The sequence below is a fragment of the Dasypus novemcinctus genome, chromosome 30, assembly GCF_030445035.2.
Source record: "Dasypus novemcinctus isolate mDasNov1 chromosome 30, mDasNov1.1.hap2, whole genome shotgun sequence".
In the NCBI taxonomy this organism is placed as follows: domain Eukaryota; kingdom Metazoa; phylum Chordata; class Mammalia; order Cingulata; family Dasypodidae; genus Dasypus; species Dasypus novemcinctus.
The window spans coordinates 39,383,706-39,406,418 of NC_080702.1; the positions used below are offsets into that span (position 1 = coordinate 39,383,706).

Sequence of the window (22,713 nt, forward strand, 5' to 3'; positions counted from 1 at the left end):
ACTAGTAAGTAATTCAATTCTCAATAATCAGAAAAGAAGAATATGTTATTTTCTCAGAAAAAAATGTCAGATATTCTTAGAAATCATCTCTAAAATATGTTCTCAATTAGGACCCCTAATTTAAGTAAGATTCTGAATTGCAAAGTGAACATAGTACATCATAAGTTTTACAACTAATAAAATGGAATAATATGCCATGATTATTTCTTGAAATCAGAGTAAAACATTAAACACACTGCATTTCAGAAGCTAATGCTCAGCACATAAAGCTTCCTGCATTCTCTATATGATCAGACCTGGAATCTATAGAAGCTAGAAAGGAGAACACAAATTCCTTCCCTTTTAGATCATCTTCCCTACAATCGGCATTTCTGCCAGACACGCTTTTGTGTCGCTTAGACATATTGAGGTTATTCTCTCCAACAAATCCAGAAATGGTGCAGTAATTAGGAAGGAAATGTACTATCAAGTATAAAATGAAAGTTGTAATCATATAGAGCATAGTAAAACATTGTGGCATTTGTTCAAGAGGGGAAAAGTCAAATAAATACATTAGGAAGTTCAGAAAAATGAGTTCTTTATATATAAGAATCTATTATTCTTAAAATCTGGTCATGGAAATCTGGGAGATAATAAGGAATAGTCCATAAATGGTATTGGATCACTAAGACTACCATAAAGAGATGAAAGAAAGGAAATGTTGATAGTGTTTATAAGGGAAATTAGGAAAACAGAAGTGCAAAACAAAGTGGGAGAATATGTGTAAATTTGGTTATTACACACAAAATGAATGCAGAGTACCCGTCTTCATGAGTGTATTTGATATAAGGAAACAAAAATGTTATTTAAAATAAAAAATTTAGATGGCTGAAAGATGTGTTCCTGAACACTTTGAGAGAATGTAGGAAGTTCATGTGTTAACTGATGGCAAATTACATTATATTTTTATCTAATACCTGAATGCAAGCATGGAATAGATTTTCATCAGTCTCCCTATTTGTCTTAGGAACCAAATGAGATAAAACTTAAGAAGACTTATTTCCCCCAGAATGTGTTTTATTCCATAACCCATGGTGTGTGTTCCTATCTGGCTTTAAAAAAATAATATAGCACTTTGGAGCAAAGTTGCAGCCTAGTAATCCAGCACTGGAAGCCAAGATGGAGAAGATCTCCACAGCTGCCATGACCTTCCCCTTGGTGCTGTGGTGGACAGGGAGGAAAGTGACCCAAACACTGCAGAGCACCAACATGCTGAAGGTCAAGAACTTGGCTTCATTAAAGGTGTCAGGCAGGTTCCTGGCCATGAAAGCTACAATGAAGCTCACAATGGCCAAGCAGCCCAGGTATCCCAGGACACAATAGAAGGCAGTGGCTGAGCCCTTATTGCACTCGATGATGATATAACCAGTCTCAGAATGTGGATCTTTATCAACGAATGGGGGAGAGGTTCCCAGCCAAATGCCACAGAGTGTCATCTGAATCAGGCAGCAAAAGGGAATAACAAAGTTAGGTACCCCTGAAATCAGCCACTATCTCATCCTTCTCCCTGGAGCAGTGACTTTGAATGCCAGTATCACTGTGATTGTTTTGGCCAAAACAGTGGACACAGCCACAGTAAACACAATTCCAAATGTGATTTGTTGGAGGATGCAGATGGCTGTGGTTGGGCAACCAATGAAGAGTAAGGAGCAGAGGAAGCAGAGCTTGAGGGAGATGAGCAGGATGTAGCTGAGGATCCTATTATTGGCTTTGACTATGGGAGTGTCTCTGTGCTTCACAAATACCCCAAGAATAACAGCAGTGAGGAATGAGAAGAAAAGAGCTGTGCAGACCAGAGCCATCCCCAAAGGGTCTCCATAAGCCAGGAAGGTCACAGCTTTTTGGAGGCAGTGATTTCTCTCACTGTTTGCATACTGATGATCTGGACACTTCACACACTCATCCATATCTGGTGAGAAAACCAATGTGTCATCAGTGCATGATCAGTAATTATAACTTATTTATATGTCCCTAAAAGAAACACATTGGATACTTTTATCCAGTTTTGTCAACTTGCATTGACTTTAAGAAAGTGTGTTATAATCTGTCTATTTTTCTTCCCTCAAACTTTGTCTTAGAGCTCTGACCTTCTTTTGACATTCAAACCTTCAATTGCATAGGAGTTGCTCTTTTCTTTCACTGTTGACTTTTCATTCAGTTCTTAAAACTATATTCACTGGTGGATAACATATACTCATAAAGGGCACATATTATAATTGCATGACTAATGAATTATGAGGAAGGAAACACATGGGTAACAACATAAAGGCCAAAAACTGGAACTAAGCAGCCCATCTGAACCTCCTTTCCTAACTTCTTCAAATAATTACATCTCCCACATCTTCGAAGATGCGACCTTGCTGATTTCTAACATAGATTACTTCTGCTTGGGTCATTTTACTCAATATTATTTTTATGATATTCTTCTATGTTACAGTATGCAGATACGTTTTCTTTTTACTAACACTTCTAGTCTGATAAACCTTCATTTTCTCTTCAACTCTGCACCCATCTGCTAGTAACGTCTACTCAACTTCCTGACTTGGAGATTTGGTACTTCTAGACCTCTCTTATAAGATATTGTACAATATTTTTTTCTTTTTTTAACTTTCATATTTCAGGAGTGTAATGTTTACAAGTTTCTTTTAAGTAGCCTCATATCTCAGAAATTCATTTTTTACTTGTTGACAAATAATGTACTGTGGTGTGTATGTCCTATATTTTATCAATTTAGCTCTTGATGGACACTTGTGTTATTTCCACATGTTTGTATTGTGAATAATGCTGCTATAAATATTGTGCACAATTATCATTTTGAGAACCTCTTTTCACATTTAATATAAACCTAGAAGTGGATTGCCAGGTCATGTGGTGATTCTATTTTTAAATTTTTAACGATTTATTTTAACGATGCTTTCCACAGTGGCTGAACTCAATTGCATTCCCACAAACAGGGCATTAGAATTCCAATTTCTATTATTACTCCCAAACAATAGTTATTTTATATTTTAAAAATATAGTTATCTTTTTGGGGTGTGTAGTAGTAAAAATTATTCACTTATACTGCTGGATAGATTTCAATTACATTAATACATCATATTTTATTTACACAATTTACTGGTGATAGATGTTTATGCACTTTGATTATTATCAATAATGCTGCTCTGAGCATCTTTACTTAGTACAAATACGATGCTCCATTACTAAGTCATATGCTATATAAATATTCATCTTTGTAAATAATACCATCCACTTTTCCAAATAGTTACACCAGTTTAAATTCTATCAATCAACATTCATTCCAGTTGGGCCATGTTCTCTTAGACCCTTGACATGGAAGTTGTTTAATTTTTGCTATTATGGGGGATGTTTTGAGATTTTCACTACGAATTTTGGTTGGAATTTCTTGGTGAGTAATTAATCTGAACACTAGTTCATATGTGCGTTGCACATTTCAAGATGTTTTTGAGGAAAGAGCTTGTGCTCAGGCCATGCCCTTTTTATTGCTGTATTTTCTCTCTCTTGTGCTTTACTAAAAGCACTCTATACATGCTAGGAATGACTTCTCACTGTCTAGATCTATTTTACACATTTTATCCAACGTTGGTTGTTCCCTTCTATTTCTAATTTGGTAAGCAATGGTTTTGTTTGTTTTTAAATAATGAATGGATGCTCAATTTTATTCAATGTTTTCCTGAATTTTTTTGAAATGATAGTTTCTACTTTTCGAGGCGCTCATGAACTGATGTTTTTTGCATAAAACAAACCTCTTCACAATAAGCTCTTTATGTTACACAGCTGGATTTGGATTGCAGCTTTTCTTTTCAGCAAATATGAGTTTAGGCTCAAGAGAAAAAGTGACCCATTAATTTTATTTCTTACAACAATGTTATCAGACTTTGGTACCAAAGTTAAGCTTTCTCATAAAATTAAATGTGCAGTTTTTCCAGATTTTCCTAATATCTGGAAAAGTTTGAGTAGATAAGGATTATTTTTTCCTTGAAAGTTTGGTTGCATTTTTCAGTGAAGTCATTGGTCTCCCAATTTTTTTTACTAGATATATCACTTTAAACTATGGTTTAATATCCTAAGTAGATATGAATATTTTCAGATTTTCCATTTTTCATGGGACAGTTATAGTAACTTATTTTTGTGGGAATTTGAGATTTTCATTTTATTTTTCAAATATTTTGGTATGAAGTTATTTTACTATCCTTTTATGAGTTAATATTTCTGTACATATTTCCCACTTTTAAGTATTTTCATTATTTATTTAGCAATTTTTCTGAATTCATTATTCTATCAATTTATCATTATCTAACAGTTTGTCTTTCATTAGATTTAGCTTTGAGTTTTATCCTTTCATATTTGTCTTTGATTACATTTTCTTTTTATACTTATTATTTTCAATCTTCCCCTTTATTTATGTTTACTCTAATGTTATTATTTTAGTTTGTGATATGTAAAAATCAAATTTTTTACATTTAAATATGCATACTAATAATACACACATAGGAATATAAAATGTAATGTTAAACATTAGTCTCTGAGGATACCTTTAACCCTATCATATTAAACATGAAATGTGTCAATTTCAATTTTGAACATTTCATAAATCCTTTCATACTATTTACTTTAAACCATGGGTTATTTAATAGTGTATTTCTTAATCTCCAGATGTGTGGGAGTTGACTTTGTGGATATACTATTCTTTTACATATGCACATGGAACATTTACTCAAACTTGCCTTATAACCAATGTGTACATGAAGCATTTTCCCAAGTTGACTAAATGCCAGGTTATATCATCAGAACAACATGTCTCAAAAAACTGAAACAATAGTAACCATTTCAGGGAATTAAATTGCATATTAATCACCAAAAAAACTTAAAAATTTACCACCACTGAAGTGATTCTATAATTTAATATCATGAATATGAATAATTTCAAGATGTTAATTATATAATGAAAAGAATATTAAAGTCTATTCTACATCATATCTCAAACCCCATCCTCAATATTCTGTGTAATCTTGTCACATTAAACTCTTTTGGGTACTCTGAATCTCTGAATATTATATGCAGTGATGGTTTCCTTTTCTTCATTTATAATAATTTGGCCAAGATTTTATTCCTCACTTGACTCATTTTACATAATACTAATTTCCTGCCTCTCTGAAGGACCCATGAGACCCGTCCTCCCAATGAAGGTACAGGTCAATAGGTTCCTGTTCAAACATTTACTGCGTGCTTTAAGCATGGACAAAAAAACTCTATGTTTTTCTCCCCAATTACCTGGGAACTTGAGGAGAGGGAAAACTAAAACTCCTCATCAAGGGTAAGTTAAGTCATCCTCATTTGTACACAATAGAAATAAATATTTCTAAAATCATTCCCAAACATTCTGAGCAGATGCTCTGTGTCATAAACAGTTTTAGGCACAGAAACTGAGGAAGGTCTAAACACATTACTTAAATATAATCTAAACAAGCTTTCACTCAATACGGAAATCAGGTACTTGTAACACCATGTATTAAATTCCAAGAGAGGGAGGAAAGGTGTATTAATTTGGTGGCATCAACAAAAGGGATTCCTAGAGACTATTTGGCTTCACATGTGTCTGAACAATGACTCAAATAAGCTAGTTCTGGGCAGAGAATTGGTGTCATTTCAAAGGGAAATATTTTTTATTGTAAAAATGAAATTACTATACAAAGGAAGGACGAATTTTGTTTCTGTAGTTGTCCTCCAGATTCTTTCTAATACCTTGTATGAATTGGGGATATAAAGGAGAGTTGGGGACTTTTTGTGGGCATAAACTTACCTGTCTCATTGGAAATCTCATTCTCTGGGCAGGGGGTGCAAAGAAAACAACAGGCAGCCTTTCCCTCCTGAAAGGTTTTCCTGAATCCAGGAGAACACTCCTCACTGCATACAGATTTTGGAGTCTGGGAAGAAATTAGATACATGCTCTTAACAGGGAAACTTTAATTCACCAGTATTTAGAATGTTGGGGTATTGGAACACCAACAAATTTAAATTTCAAATACCTAAGTCAAATTAATTGGTAAGATATCAGGTTTATTACATGATATGAAATATAATAATTTAGATATGTATCTTTAAATAAATGTTTTCTTTTTCCATCTTTAGGACTGTAGGTGAGAAAATTTATCAAGTGAAAAGGTAACTGGTTAAACTAATAATTTGGTTATTTACTCAGCAGCAAGGAGGGTAGACAGTCTCTGTGTTGGTTAGGTTAATGTGTTAACATGATCAGTGTTTGGTCAAGTAAACTCTGGGCTAATTGTTATAAAGGATATTTATGAACATTAGTCATCATGTAATAAACTGCATAAATGGCTGGTTACATGTACAATCGACCAGGGAGATTTCTGTCAGCAACGAATGAGGTTTTATACAATCAGATGACTAACTTAAAACAGGAATTGATTTCAGGATTTGGAGAGAATTTCCCAGCTCCTGTTTGGACAGGCAACGTCGCCTGGGAACTGATCAAGGGCCTTCATGGGACCTTCATTGGAGCCCCTGTTTTCAGCCTGCCTGCAGAATCTGGACTTGGCCATCCCCGTGGTCACATGAGAGAATTTTATTAAATCTCTTTCTATTCACAGATATCTCCTGTTGATTCTGTTTCCTTAGAGAAACTTGACTATGAAAACCTCCATGACAAGATTTTTGTTATTTTGGTGTAATACTATGCATGGTAATTGGATCCTTCCCACCTCGGAAAATCCTGTGGCCCATTCTATCACCTCCGCAGATATAGACAATTGTTGATCCCATGGCACACCTGAGTCGAAATGTCCTACTTCAACTTTAAGTCCAAAACCTTCTGGAAAATTCCAAAAGTTGAGAATGTCATAACTGGCTTCCAATTTCCTTTCATCATCAAAATACACTGGGTCACCAGCAGGATTGTTAAATTGGATGTTCTTCAGAAATGGGTGCAGCTAAAAGAGACACACCTGTGAGGAAGTGTGTCCTCTGATCAAGGACAGATCACCAAGGTCGGAACATCCCTGATTCTCTGTCATCCCTACTTCCTAAGGCAATTTTATTATTAACATTCAATTAAGTAAACAAAAAAAAGAAACCTTAAGGAGGACTAAAATGTCATAGCATAAAATATTAAGTTTCAGGGGAAAACTCCACATACAACGAGATGAAAACAATGTGTGAGTGTAGGATACAGACAAACATTATTAGAAGAATCATATCTAAACACTCTCAATTGCTAACTGAATTCTCCCCAAGCAAGGCCATCAATATCTGAAGAGCTTGCAGAATTAAATGATATAATTTATATACAGTATCTAACAAAGTGCCTAAAGCTAATTGAAAAACTAGTTTGTCCCTGCTGTCATGCAATTGTTCAATGGAAGAGGTCTAGGTATTTTATATTAAAACTTTAGGTGGGCAGAATGTTGAGGGCCTTAGTAACAAGAAGCATTGCCATTGACTAATAACTCCTTCCCTCCCTGTCATTGGCACCTTCCTTTTCATTACCATTTCTGCATAGGGCTAGATTTACTTCTTAGACAGTGAACAAGCAAATCATCTCTTGCACTTTTCAAGAGACAGCCCTAAACTTCCTGACTTGAGCATATGCTGCATTCCAAGAAATTTATGATTATGACATGTAGTGAAATACACATGCTGTTCAATGGAAGAGGTATTACCTGCCAAGGGTAAACCACCAGTCCAAATCCATTTTCCACTGACTGTATTTCTACTCGTTGAAGAAGAATTTCATGAAGGCTCTGAGCCACAGCATACACTGCATTATAAACATTATAACTTCCTTCATTCATGTCCTTGTCAAATAGCCACCAAGGCAACAACTCCAAGGAGGCATTGGGAGGACAATTCTCCAGAGTGTTACAGTCAGATTCAGAAACCAAGCAATCAAAAGAGACGTACCACAATTTAGTGAGGTAAAAGTCTTCCGGGTATTTTGAAGGTTTAACTGTCTGGATGAAAGTTTTGAAACCAGGCATATCAGCAGTGTGGTGTGAAAAAATGAGGGCCCCATGGAATGAGTCAAGTAAAAAGTTTCTCTCACTGGTGGTAAAATCCCATTGTGAGGTTGTAACCCAAACTTTCCCTAAAACTAAGAGTCTCCATCTCCAAAAGCTCAATCCCATTAGGGAGTCGGAGTCACCGTAAATGAAAGTCACATTCACTGCTGATTTTCTGATCTGGAAATGATATTGCCAGTGTTTTGAAGAATATGCCCTCTCAGTGACAGGGATCGTTTCCAAGAAGGCTGCACAGACTCCATTTTTGTCCATCTCTGCCCTCAAGTCCCAAAGAAACTTCACACCTCTCTTGTCTTCTGAGATGACTAGTCCCACCCAGTTCCAGCTGAAATGGAGCATCACTGAGACCATTGCAAGGGCCAGAGTTGTGTCCTTGGGGGCCATCTGATAAAGAGATGACCGCTTGCCATCATCACTCAGTTGTGGGTCATTAGAGGCCAAAAGCAAGCTAAAGGTAGGAGTGAAAGAGCCGGTATGAGAAAGAAGATTGGTCAGAAGCACAAAATCAGCCCTGATGAATATTAAACAATGTATTATTTTTTATTTATTTTATTTTTTATTAAATTGTCTTTTGTTTTTAAGATACATAGATCACATAGAATGTTACCTTAAAAAATATGAGATTCCCACATACCCAACACCCCAATACACCACTACTCCTACGTCAACAAACATCTTTCATCAGTGTAGCACATTCACTGCATTTGGTGAATACATTTTGGAGTATTGCTGCACCATGTGGATTAGAGTCTACATTGTAGTTTACACTCTCCCCCCAGTACATTCAGTGGTTATGGCAGGATATTAATGTCCAGCATCTGTCCCTGCAATATAATTTTGGGCAACCCCAAGTCCCCAAAATGCCCCTACATCTCATCTCTTTTCCCCTCTCCCTGCCCTCAGCAACTATAGTGCCCACTTTTTCCAGATCAATGCTACATTTCTTCCATCACTAGTAAGAATATTTCTGTAGTAGAATACCAGTAAGTTCACTCTAATCCATATTTTACCTCTCCATCCTGTGGACTCTGGATTGGTGAAATCCACTCCAGTTCTATATCAAGAGGGCACTCAGATCTCACATGGTTGATGGATGTGATTCTCCTACTTTGAGTTGTAGGCACTCTCAATTCCTAGTTGTGGTGGTTGCCCAACTTCAACTTCCCTGTTAGCTGACCTGGGTAAGTAGATACAACTCCAGGTACTGGTGCCTCTGAGGGCTACAGAGACACACAGGTCTACAATCATGGCAGCTGACTCTGGAGTTCAGTGCCTTGTCAGTGGACCCTATTTTGGAATTTGTGTTTCTCAGTGTGATGGAGGTGAACTCAGATGTGACCTTTCTACACATGCCTCTTCTGTCACTTTTACTGGACCTGTGGTTGGCACTGGGGTTGGTGTATATCCAGGAGACTTGAACCTCAAGAATGACCAAATTGCAGCTGGGCCCTGAGCCTCAGCAGAGTTGTAAATCCTACTCACTGGTTCATTAAACAATGTTTTAAACAGGAAAAAGGAAATATTTGCTCTTCTTACTTTCTAAAAATCTTCCAATCCCTGAGAGCATATTGGAAACTACTTGATCAGTCTCAACGGTGTAGGAAACTCCTTTGGCTCTTACTCACTTGGTTTCACATATGTTCTAGAAAATGACATGTGAACATCCCATCATGTCACTATGTACTGGCTGTACCCTTTGAGACATGAGTAAACACAATTTATTCATTTGACCTTTTCTTTTAAGGTCCCTGAAATTAGCAAAGGAAACATTAATTTATCTTCCCTCCCATCTAATGAGGCTCACCTGTGGAATTTTGTAGAGTTCCAGCAGTGTCCCAATCTGGGCAGAAACTGCCCATGTTGTTCCTGTAAGGGCTGCTACAGACTTGCTCTCTTTCCGACAGGTGTAATTAGGAATGTCCTTGCCCAGCCCTGATTGCCATATGATGGGATTCTCCAATGTCCTCTGTTCACTGTGTAGTGAATTGTACAGATCAAATCCCAAAGTAATGTTGGGTAAAAGATGGGGGTTCCTGTTGATCTCTTCAAAAGCAAAAACCAAGGCCAGAACATACTGGTAGTTCTTGGTCTGAAACCTGTATGGAATGCAAAGTTATATTTAGGCAGAAGACTCAAATCATGATTCTATTCAAAGTCAATAAAATGACCAAATTAAGGATGAAAGCACAAATGGACTCATTCTAGATTAGTGCTTCTGAAGCCTTGGAAATCAGCTAATCCTAAAAGAGCTAAAAGACATTTGAAGGCTATGACTGAATTTTGCATCTTTGGAAGAAGATGATACTGTTTACAAAGGAAAGTGTAATGAGTGAAAAAATTCATAAAGAATTTTTAATTTATTCTTTATATCAGGAAACAAGAATTATTTTTTCACATTAACACATTATTAAATGGTTTATATAATAGCAGGATTATTGTCATGAGTTTAGAGTAATTCCAACTGAAGAGTATATCTCTTCAAAAGTTCAGGTCCACAGCATAAGCAGAATTGGATGAGAGAGGCAGAGGGGCATAACATCTGTTTGGTGAGAAGTGTCCACAAGAAGACTGATAATCAATTAGCCTTATGTTCTTCCTCATCAAGCTGTAGACATGCCCTCTTCCAATGGTGACATTATGGGAAGAATGTCAGAGCACAGAAGAGGAAGAATCATGCAAGGCAGGAATATTTGGGAGAAGAAAACTGATGAAGTGCAAGGTGATCCCTACCTATACCTAACAGGACTGGAAACACTGTAGTATACTAAAGGGAAAGGTGTCATTATGTCTAGAAAGTCTCTTAACCATTTCTTAATTAAAATATTTCAATCCTAATAACATTAACAATTAATCCCAGATCTTCCTTTGTACCCCCTTCATATGACCCTTACTCTTCATCTTCATTGTTGATTTGTGCACAGTTCCACTTCCTTTATTAATAACTCCTTTTGCAGGACAAATGAAATTCCTTTCATATTTTTACTTGGCAACTGAATTTCCAAGAAGAACAAAAGTCTCCTGCATCCATTTCAAACATCCTTTTTCACAGGCTTGATTAACACTCCAATAGCTATTGCTTCCTGTACATTTCAGCAGTTGGACACAGGTTTCCACATGTGCTCAATCCAACTCGTCAAATTTTTCAAATATAATTTATAGTTAGTAGATACATGTTGTCATTTCAGAGAGAAATATTGAAATTTCTCACTATGATGCCTTGTTTATACCTTGTTTCATTATTTATTTGTTTGAGGATATTATATATTTATAATAATTGCTATTCGTTTGTGAAGATTTGACCCTTTTTTTTATTATGAATGTACCTACCACTCAATTCCTAAGGATGCATTTTATCCTCATCCATATATAAATATACTTACCTCTGGTTAATTATGGTTTTTAACTTTCAGAATCTAGGGTATCTTTAGAGCTACACACTTTGGCTTTCAAGTTTTCATTTTTCTTTATATGTGTCTTATAAACACATTTTACAAGGAAGTAGGATGGTATAGTCCCTACGGAAAAAAAATGAATGATCTAGTAGGAATCTCTCCCACAACATAGAAAAAGAGGGAGCACCATAGCTGTCAAAAACACCAAGCAGGAAATAATATGAAATAATCGTAAAAAAATACTATTAGCGAATTAGGTAATAGTTTATCAGTCTTCACTTTTCTGCAATGATAAAAAAGTGCACACTCAAATAAGTAGATGGAGCATTAAAGAACATTGAGCATCTAACTGAATATATTTGTTTAGGAGAAGAGTATTTTCTTAATATGATTAAACACAAAAACAAAAATGCACTTAAATTGAGAAATTAGAGTTTGCTTAATGCAAAGATAATGAATCAAAATTGGAGGTGGCTGAAGGTCAGGCATACAAGGATCACCCCCATACAGGGGGTGATCTGCACTGTCTAATACTCTCCCCATTCAGGATCTGAATGATCCAAAACCATTAGCCAAGTTTGCTGATGCAGAATATCATATGCTTCATGTATTGCGGTATGCCCTGTGCTTGAAGAATTCCTGAACAAGAAGCATTTTCTTTAAAATCAAGGGGAGAATGAGGTCTGTTAATTCCAGGATTGCCTTGTACCTTACTGGCATTGATAGCCTATTACAAAATGCAATAAAATAACAGGCAAAAGAGAATGGAAAGAAAGGAGCAAACCACAATCTTGCTGGAAGCAAGAGGTTCACATGGGAAACCCAAGAGAAAATGTGAAAAGTATTTGTAATTGATAAGGAAGTAGTCAATCATATATAGACAATTCTTAACAATGTTCAAATATAATATCAATAATTTATTAAGCTTTATGGGAAACAGATATGGTAGCAGTAGATTAATAATAAATTCTTAATATTAATAATGGTATAATATTGGGCAATTTCATTTATATATTTTAATACAAGTAAAAATTAATATAATTCGTAATTGATATTATTAAGACATATGTTAACAATAAATGCACTGTAAATTTACCTATAAATCAATTTGTCTGTTCCCTGTGAACAAGACCACAAAGCTCTACTGAGGAATGTAAATGCATAACAAACAGGGAAGTGGGTCTAATTCAGTGGTTGAGCACATGCTTTCCATGTAAGAGGTCCCACATTCAATCCCTTGTACATCCCCCAAAATATTACAACTACGTCAATAGTCTACAAACGTTCTATGAAAGTTTAGTAGTATTATTATTGAATTAATGAAGTTTTCTAATAATGATTGAAGAAATGAATGAAGAAATATGTGATAATACCAAATATCATTGATTGCACACTTTTGATGAATTGTATGCTTCATGAATATGTATCAATAAAATTGATTGTTTAAAAAAAAGTTAGCACAATTAGGAGATTCCCAGTTACCAGGGCACAGAGGATGAGGTGAAGGAGAAGGTGGAATTATTTTTTAGTGGGCATGGATATATTCTTAGAGGTGATGTACACATTTGGGTAATGGATGTTGGTGACGGCAGCACAATAATCATTTGGAATATTCGAGTGGTATATATGTTATTATAAACTATTTTTAAAAATCATTGAGACATTTATAAAGTTAATGTTAGTACAGTTTGAGGTTTCTGGAAATATGGTAAGTTCAGGAAATTATTGAAATAATTGAGAACACTAAGGGGAGAATATAACAGAGAAACCAATAATTGCAATATTTAATTAGGCACAATATTTTAAACAGAATGGGAAAGGCATTGGAAGATATGGATAGATCAACAGGACAGAACAGAAAATGGAGAACCAATCTGTGTTTAAGTGACTATTTCACGCATTATCAAGCTGGTCTTGGAATAATGAACTGTTTCATTAGTGATGAAAGTATATAATTTTGGAATATAAAACGAAGTAATTTACTACATACTTGAGGCAAAATCTTTCCAGTTCTCAAAGGAAACACAAAGCAGTAGAATAAGCACATCTATTTATCAACCTGTAGATTAGGGAGACATGGCCAGAAAGGCACTCAAAATAAAAGAAAATATACCTAAATGTTACTTTAACTGAAATTTCATGTTTTATATTTAAAGATATGTTATGGAAAAATATTTAAAGCTAGCAACAACATAATGATGAAATGAATTTTTAATGAAAATGCTCTTGTTAATTCCACTAACAACAATATTCTTAAAAAGCGAAAAGCCCTAGATGTGAATAGAAAAACGGCCAAAGCCCTGAAAGGCAAATCGCCACCCCTGAGGTGGTTTGAGTGGATAGCAGAGTGTAAGAAGAAAAGCAGTTAGTGCCTCCTCTTCTGTCAGGCATTACACCACTCTTTCCCTCAGCCTTATAGGGTTCTTAAAGCAAGCTGGGACAGATGAGAAAATCTTGCCTTCTACCCCAGGAAAGTCAGCTCGAAATGTCCCTGAATGAGCCAAGCTCTACTCTTGCATTAAAAGGCAGCAATCAGCAGTAGCCTTCAGAATGAGGTGTGTGCATCAGTCATTGATGACAATGGGACAAATACATTTTGGAAAATTATGGAGAGGAAATAAGCAGGGAAGCATTGGAGGAGTATTAAAGAATGGAAGAGATAGGCAGACAAATATCCAGAAATGTAAAGACAGAAAATTTAGTTGCAAACTCCTTCGAAGGAGAAAGAGGTCCCAAATTTCTAACCCTTCCATCCCCTGTCAAAATTTTGTGGAACTGCTGGCAAATTATATGCTTCAGGCACTTTCAAAAAGCATTAACGCATCATTTTACTGAGTGAAATCCCCTCTTCTCACATGAGCAGAAACTATCTGCTGGAATCTCCTGAAATTTTTTTTATCAATTTTTTTGAAACATGATCCCTTGAATTGTCACTTCATCAATTCATTAATTACACCATCAGATATAGAACTGGCAGTCACAGAAATCTAAAAACAGAGGTAGTTTAAATGCCCCCATGAATCAGAATCAAGCTGCAGTTGAAAATAGCTCACAAAGCATTCATCTCTTATACCTGGTTAGGCAGGCTGTTCGAGGAGGCATGAATGAAGCCTGAGAGGTGATGATACAGAGATATTCAAACAGTAGCCAGATGCCTACAGTAAGAAATCTGACCATGCATGGGGGACATAGATACCTGGGTCATTTTGGTAAGAATATTAGTGACTATCCTCATGGGGAAAGAATAATTAGCAAACCCTTGTTTGGGGAACAGACATTCACCTGAAACCTTTTAGCCAAGCTCTAATGCCAAAGGATAGGTTTTCTAAGACAGAACACTTGATCCACTGCTTGTGGCAGCAGAGTCAGGAGGAAAGACAAGGAGAGTGGAGCTTTTTGGAGAGGGCTGTCTCACTTGGATCCCAGCACTGGAAAAGGGAAAGACATGGGAACTAAAAGGAAGAAAAATAGAATATTCTCATTCCCCTTTGAAAGAAAAAATAGCAGTGGGAAGAAACAAAATAAATTACTCACATTCTGGGATGTGGGTAGCAGGTGTGAATGGGAGGGCTGGTAATGTGAAAAATGTTGATCGAGCCATCAGCAAATTGCCTAGGCAGCATTCAACATAATAATATTGCAGAAAATGAATGAAAAAGCACTTACTGCTGTAAATAGACTTCCTTGGTAGGCTGGGTGATCCGAAAATTTGTTTGAAATGTATAAAGAGGGAAAAAGCCACCTATAATCAGATCTCCATCCTTAAATACACTGGGTTTCATTCTGTGGAAGCAGGTAGGATCTGTTAATCGCCACTCAGAGAGGGGAAGCTGCAGGAGCAGGAAAATAAAAATCAGTGGGTACATCGCAGAAGTGTCTCCATGAATCACAGACAAATCTTTACATGTGTGCAAAGTATTTATCAGACAGAGATGAAATGGAACCTGTAGCCACAAACAGATGTATCTATAGATATAGATATAGATATATAGATATATAGATATATATACTTATATATATGTGCATGTGTGTGTTTGTGCAGGATATTATTATGACCTGGAAAGGGGAATCTGATTTCTCCAATGACCTCTTTTTGCTAAGCTTTTCCATATCCTCAAAGACAATAGGGGGGACTGAACATATTTTGCCCTTAGGCTCTGCATCTGAGGTCCTGTGCCCAGGTGAAAATCAATGGTTGAAAACATGTTTGGAATATCCTCTTCACCCATAGGTACTATGATTTCATCAGTAAGGCTCCAGGGACCACCTCCTCTCCAGGAAGTTTTAGCCTAAACTTTGTCAGTGCAGCAGGTGTTGGCAATGAACTAGCATCCATCCCATCAGAAAAATGCTGTGTCATGAAGGATTTATGCTGGTCAAGTTTTTTAGGAAGAGCATCCTGGGATCATGGTCTCCAGAGTCCATAGAGATGGGCATCCTAAAACACATAGGTCCCAGTGTAGCAACATATACTATATGGCAGACCCAAGTCTGCATGCCTTTCATTTGATCAGTCACCCACACGTCAATGTGTCTGTGCCTGGATAAGAAACAGTCATGCTAAAATCAAAACTCACAAATCAGTACCTTAAGAACAATGTAGAAATAAATGTGCATTTTGAATTACTAAAATTGACACATGTATTTACACCTCAGTCCTTATAAACCATCTTAAACCCATAGATCAACAAGTTATACTGATCCATTCCTTCACCTCCAGATTGCTTTCCACTAATATTAGCATTTTTGTGGGAGCATGGTCTTATGTTGGAAACTCTTGTCTTTTCTCAACATAAAACAGAGAAAAGTAGCTGGAAAGCACCCCATACACTCTACCACATTGAACATCTATGGCACATGCAACAACTATAGATTCCTATTATCCTGGTATTAAAAAAAGGGGGGGGGGGAGATTATGGCTACTGATTTTGTAGGGAATTTAAAGATGTGCTCATTGTGCAGGCACATCCACTTACAAGTGAATTAATGCTAAAAGCAAGGAGTTCTAAGTTGTGGGAATCCACATAAATTTATGGTTTACGCACTCAATTTTGCCTTCTCTGACTAGAGATAGTTAATGACCCCTTAGGCTATGGTTGGTAAAGCTCATGTAACCTCAGAAACAAACAGACAACCTAAACAGACAACAAGGACTTATTCTTTCCCTTTCAGGTAGGAGTGAAGGTCACATGTCACTGTGCTCCACTGTGGCTATTTTGCAGTCTTAGATGCTGGTAAGTTCCTTTCAATATTTGAGGATATATAGGGATGAATATTATTGCAAAGATGAATGGGAAGTTTGTGGTCCAAGGGTTCAAAATTGATCATTCTAGTTTTCCAAGAAATTGTTGCTTGCTTCTAGATATGATAAGGAGGCTAATGTGGAATAGTGTGGGGTCAGGAATTGAGACTCCAACTTTTGACATGGGACTTTGGAAAATGTTTATGAATGTAGAGCAATGCATTTGTCAGAAAGGTGATAAGTCTAGAATCTGAGAGGAAGGTAAAAGCGTTGAAATCTTCTGAATCAGGTATAAATAGAGTTTTCAATGAGCTTGTAGTTTTCTAACTTTATTTTTAAAGAAGTTTTAGAGTATGGAAATGTTAGAGCAAAAACATAGGGGATATCAATGGCTCTTCTACCTCCCCCACTCATATTTTCCCCTATGAATAATATCTTTCATTAGTGTGGAACACTTGTGTCAATTGGTGAATGTATATTGAAGAATTGCTACAAACCACAGGCTATAGTCAGCATTATGGCTTACACTTTGCACCATGCAATTTTATGGGTTTTGTTATTTATAATGGCTTGTATCTGTCATTGCAAATTCATGCAGAACAATTCCAATGTCTCCAAATTGACCAATGTCGCACCTATTCTTCCCTCTCCCTCCCTTCAGAACCTCTGGTGACAACTCTCTTTATATCAGTGTTACAAGATGTTCATAATAGGGGAAAATGTGAGAGAGGGAAGGGTTGGAAGAAATGGGAATTTCCTATATCTTCAAAGAGAATTTTCTGTAACCTAAAAGTTCATTGAAAATAAAGTGAAAGAAATAAGACACTGGGGGACCATACAGAACAAAGTATAAAAATACATAAAAGATAACAGTATATTCTATTTATAAGACGGTTTTACAAAACATAAATGCAAATATAATGAAAGAATAAAAAAGAAGAGTAGCTATGTATGACGGGAAGCATAGAGAGATGGAGAGGTCATGATTTTGATTTTTGTTTTTTATTTTTTATTATTATTGGAATAATGACAGTGCTCTAAGAATGAATGAAGTAATGGATGTACAAATATGTGATATCAAATACCATTGATTGTACACTTTGAATGAATTTATGTTTTATTAATACATGACAATACAATTGATTTGTTAAAAAAATTACAGTTCACAGAGGACTGAGCTTATAATTTTAAAAAACTATACTTGAATATTTATGAAAATCCTACTTCTGTGTTAAAGGTTCATGAGAGTTCATTGATGCACACAGGAGTGAATCCTGAGTGGAGAGAGAAGAAGTTTTAATACTTAAGATAGCATATTAATATTGCAGTGCACATGAGGAAAATTATTAATAATAAAGTTAGTTCGACAGCCAACAAATGGGGAATTAATTCACTTAGGAAAAATATAACTAATTTGAATTTAAACATGAATCTAAATGAAATATAAGTAAGCTCATTATGGAGGCATGTGATAGAGGTGTATGCCTTTTATTTCATATGATTTGTTTCTTTTCACACATAACATTCTTTGCTTCTTTCAGATATGATTGGGGACATTTATGGGACTTGGAGTTGTCCTAAATGATATTGCATGGGGAAGGTGCTGGTCATTATGCATCCTGCCATAACCCACTAATTGGACTGGGAGAGAGTGTAAACCACAATGTAAACTATTATCCATGCAGTGCAGCAATGCTACGAAATATATTCACCAAATGCAATGAATGTACCACAATGGTGAAAGAGGTTGTTGACGTGGGAGGAGTAAGTTAGGCTGGGGTGTGTGTTATATGGCAACCTCATATACTTCTTTCCCTTTTTTATTTATTTTTATTTTTTAACGTTATATTAAAAAATATAAGTGGTTCCCGTATACCCCCAACCTCCACCCCAATCCTCTGACTTCAACAACCCCCTCAACCACCATGGAACACTCATTGCACTTTGCAAACGTACCCTGGAGCACCACCGCACCACATGGATAACAGTCTAAATTGTGGATTACACTCTCTCACAATCTACACAGTGTGTTGTAGCAGGATGTATAATGTCCAGCATCTGTCCCTGCAACATCATTCAGGGCAATTAGAAATCCTGAAAATGCCCCCACATCACATCACTTCTTCCCTCAATCTGCCCCCTGCAACTACCATGGCTGCTTTCTCCAGATCAGTGCTACAATTTCTTCCATTAGTAGTCACAATATTTCCATAGTAGAATATCATTAAGTCCACTCTAATCCATATTTTATTCCTCCATCCTGTGGACCCTGCAATGGTGATGTCCACTCTACCCCAGTATCAAGAAGGCCTTAGATTCCACATGGATGCTGGATGCATTTCTCCTGCTTGCAGTTGTAGGCACTCTCAGTTCCCCTGTTTGGTGGTTGACCATCTTCACCTCCCTGTTAACTGGCCTGTGTAAGTCCAATGAAGCAGAGGGTAGGAGCTGCAAGACTCTGGATTTACAGAGGCTCAGGGACCAGCTGGCACATGGACAGTCCAGAGGTTTAAGTCTCCTGAGGATAAACCAACCCTAGCACGAACTACCTGTTAAGTAAGAGTGACAGAAGAGGCAAGAGGCATGTGTAGAAAGGCAACATTTTTTTGCGTTGTATGTTTATTCAAAAAAAAATTAAAAATAATTTTAAAAGGCATATACAATTCATGAACAGATAGATATGATAAAGAAAAATTAGAGAGTATGAAAATAATGAGTATTCTAGTCAAAATAAATTATCAAATTAAAATATGAAGAGCAAAATCTTTACCTAAGCTGAACACACTCATTAGAAGTTTGACAATTGAGACATAGTTCTGTGGAAATTATCAAGACTTCACAATAGAGTATGAAAGAGATGAAAAATGTTAAGAAAATAAGACTTACAGATTTTCCCTAGAGTAGGTCCAGCACTATAAATGTTTGAGACAGAAGAAGCAGAGTGAATAACTGAAAATCCAAATTTGAAGAAATAATGTAGGAGAAATTTCCAAAACATATGATAGATTTTTTTTTCCATTTAAAAGATAGCGAATGTGTGATAGGTAGAGCCAATAAAAATCAAGCCACCCATGAATACATTGTGATGAGTTTGTAGACTATGAAGGATTTATTAGTTTCTCCAGGAACCACAAAGATCAGATTACTGACAAAGTGCCAAAGTATAACACAATAAAACAAAAAAGAATATATTAGCATTGAATTCAGGATTTATTGAATTTCCAGAAACACTTGTGAAGGTACTGTAGAAGAAAATTATCATGTGATGCTGTTCCCCTTATTTGTTAGAAGTAACACATTCCTGGGCTTTGTCACTTTTCTGGCACTAATCCTTTTTATTCCTTGAAATGGGGGTCAATGCATCATTCTATTTTGCTTTGCCTTAATTCTTGTTCCTTTCCCTTCCCTGCTGGATCCCACATACGCTGCTTCAAAATAGTTTGTTTTTACCTTCTATTTGAGATAAAACCCTGAAGTAGCTGCCAAACACCAGGCAGTTTTCCTTCACACAAAACTTCCAATAATTCAGATCACCTCTCTTTCCTTTTATCTTTTCTACTAGGGTCTGTGATCATTCTACTTTAAACCACACATGGATACCAGATGAAGGTCATGACTTAATGACTTCCAGAGGAAATACATGCCTCCTAGGCCAGCATTAAAAGACCTTCAAGATCTGGTCCAGCCTAGTGACTCTTTTCCTCTGCATGAACCCAAGTCTTAATAAAAATGGTGTCTCTACCCCTGGTACTTAAGCCAGTTCTTGAGTCAACCCTGGGCCTAATTCATACCCTGAAACTCACATTAATATAGCCTGTGCATAAATTCAAATTTATTCTATATCCAAGTATGCCTAGTTCTCTGTAAAGCCAAATGAAAAGAATAAACTCTAGAGGCTTTGGATATTCAGGGAGGTGTTAATTAAAGATTAACTGGAATGTGGAGGGTTCATGCTAAAAGCTTACCTGGAATGTGGAGAATATGTGTTAATTGAAGTTCACCTGGAGGATATAACCTATATGATACTCAGATAAAACACTTGAAGAAATGAACAAAAATTCCTTTTGCACGTAAGCACCATTTGACACCCCACTCCTACATCCTCTGTATAAAAAGAACCCAAAATTCTTATTCAGGGCTCAGTTTTCATTAGGACAAGTGTATTCCAAGTTTGGCAAGTTGTAACACATCTTTCTTCTCAGAATTATTGCCTCCTGGCCTTCAATATCATGCACACCCGACTTCTCTCTACTACAACATCTCTGGGGCTCATCTTGGATACACTGAGAAGGTCAGAGGCAGCAACAGTTGATTGGCCCTCCAGGACATCTCTGAGTAGCCTGGGAGAGCCCAGGTGAACCCTGCCCTGGGTGTCCCTGAGCTCTCCTTTAGTTTCAAAAGAGGTTTGGAACTAAAAGAGGGCTCCACAAGAGCCCTCCTGGAGAACCGAGAAACACTGGAGAGTTCAAGGGACCTTGAGAATGAAGCAAAGAGTTCTGCACACCAGAAATGTAAGACACCCAGGGGCAAAACCCAGGAAAAGCATCATTCTGAAAAAAATAGGACAGGAATCTGATCAGCTCTCAAAAGGAGACCCCAGTACTCCTCAGGAAAAGAGAGGAAGCCATCTTCTCTAGGTCCAAGAAAAGAAAGGGATGGTTGTGTATGTGTGATTGTGGAGGCTGAGTGAGATGCAGAAACACACTTCTGCAAGGCCATCACAGAGTCCTGATCCATGGTTCTGTGGTGAACTCATCTAGTCAAGGGTGGTTTGGATGGCCTCCCTGCAAGGGGACCCTCTTCCGAATTGGGCGTTTATACCGACCTGCTAAGGCTAAGAGGTACTGTAAGTTCCTGAGAGGCAGGTGGCTGAAAATGGATGAAGCTTTAGGCTGAGTGAGTGTTGTGCAGCATTGGCATAGGGTGGAAACATGGGAAACACACAAAGTAGGTCCACATTAGGTTGTATGCTAAAAACTTTTCCCCGAGTATTCCATAGAGAAGTATTTATCATAAAGTTCCAGTCAGGAAAGCATAAAATGCTTTCTGAATTAGAATGGCCAACTTTTGGCATGGGCTGGCTCCAGGAGGGCACTTTTGACCCCCAGATCATCCATAAAGTTCACAACGCAATAACCAGAAAACCAGGGCACCCTGACCAGTTCCCCTACATCGATGCCTGGAAATATCTTATAAGTCAAAATCCACTCTGGTTAGGGAAGGTACAATAAAGAAGCCAGGATTTGCCTAATACAAAAACCCAGAAGAGCTGTCCCAGGAACCAAGCCAAAAAAGCACTGTGCAAAGTTTCCAGAGGAAGTATGCCCCAAATCCAGTGCCAACCCACCCATTCTAGAAGGGTCAAATGAAAATTACCTCCTGCCACCCTATGCAATTGCTCCTACATGGGCTATGATAAGGAATCAGATGAGCCAATTTCCCTAAGTAGCGCTCCCCTGTTGTCATCTGTGCTCAGAAGTGCACCACCCACACCTTTCCCACAGCTGCCTTTATTGCCATCCACACCAGGGAATGCACCTACACCGTCCCCACAGCTGCCTTTATTGCAATCTGCATCAGGAAGTGCACCCACTACATCTTCACAGTTGTCTTTCTCATCATCTGCACTGAGAAATGCAGTACAGCTGCCCACACAGACATTTGCCCCTGGCAGCCCAGTGTTGACCATCAGTCAGGAAGGAGTCCCTGAAAAACAACAACTCAGATCATGGGGAGCCTCAGAGGAAGGGGGAGCAGGGAGAAGGTCATTCCTACTCCATGAAGCCCAAACTCAAGTTTATTATGATGCAGATGGCCAGATTCAAGGGGGAAACCATACATATGTGTACCAGCTCTGGACTACAATTGACTAATTTAACTGGAAAAGCCATACCCCACCATACTTGGAGAAGCCTCAATTCAGGGCTGACCTCATCCAGTCCATCAAACTCACCTGTGCTGATTGTAAACAACTCAT

General features: G+C 37.2%; 1 pseudogene; it reads right to left on the minus strand.

Annotated features, from left to right (window-relative positions):
- Positions 1-1,025: 1,025 nt before the first annotated feature.
- Positions 1,026-22,425, minus strand: LOC131276818 (vomeronasal type-2 receptor 116-like; annotated as a pseudogene).
- Between the last annotated feature and the right edge of the window lie 288 nt (positions 22,426-22,713).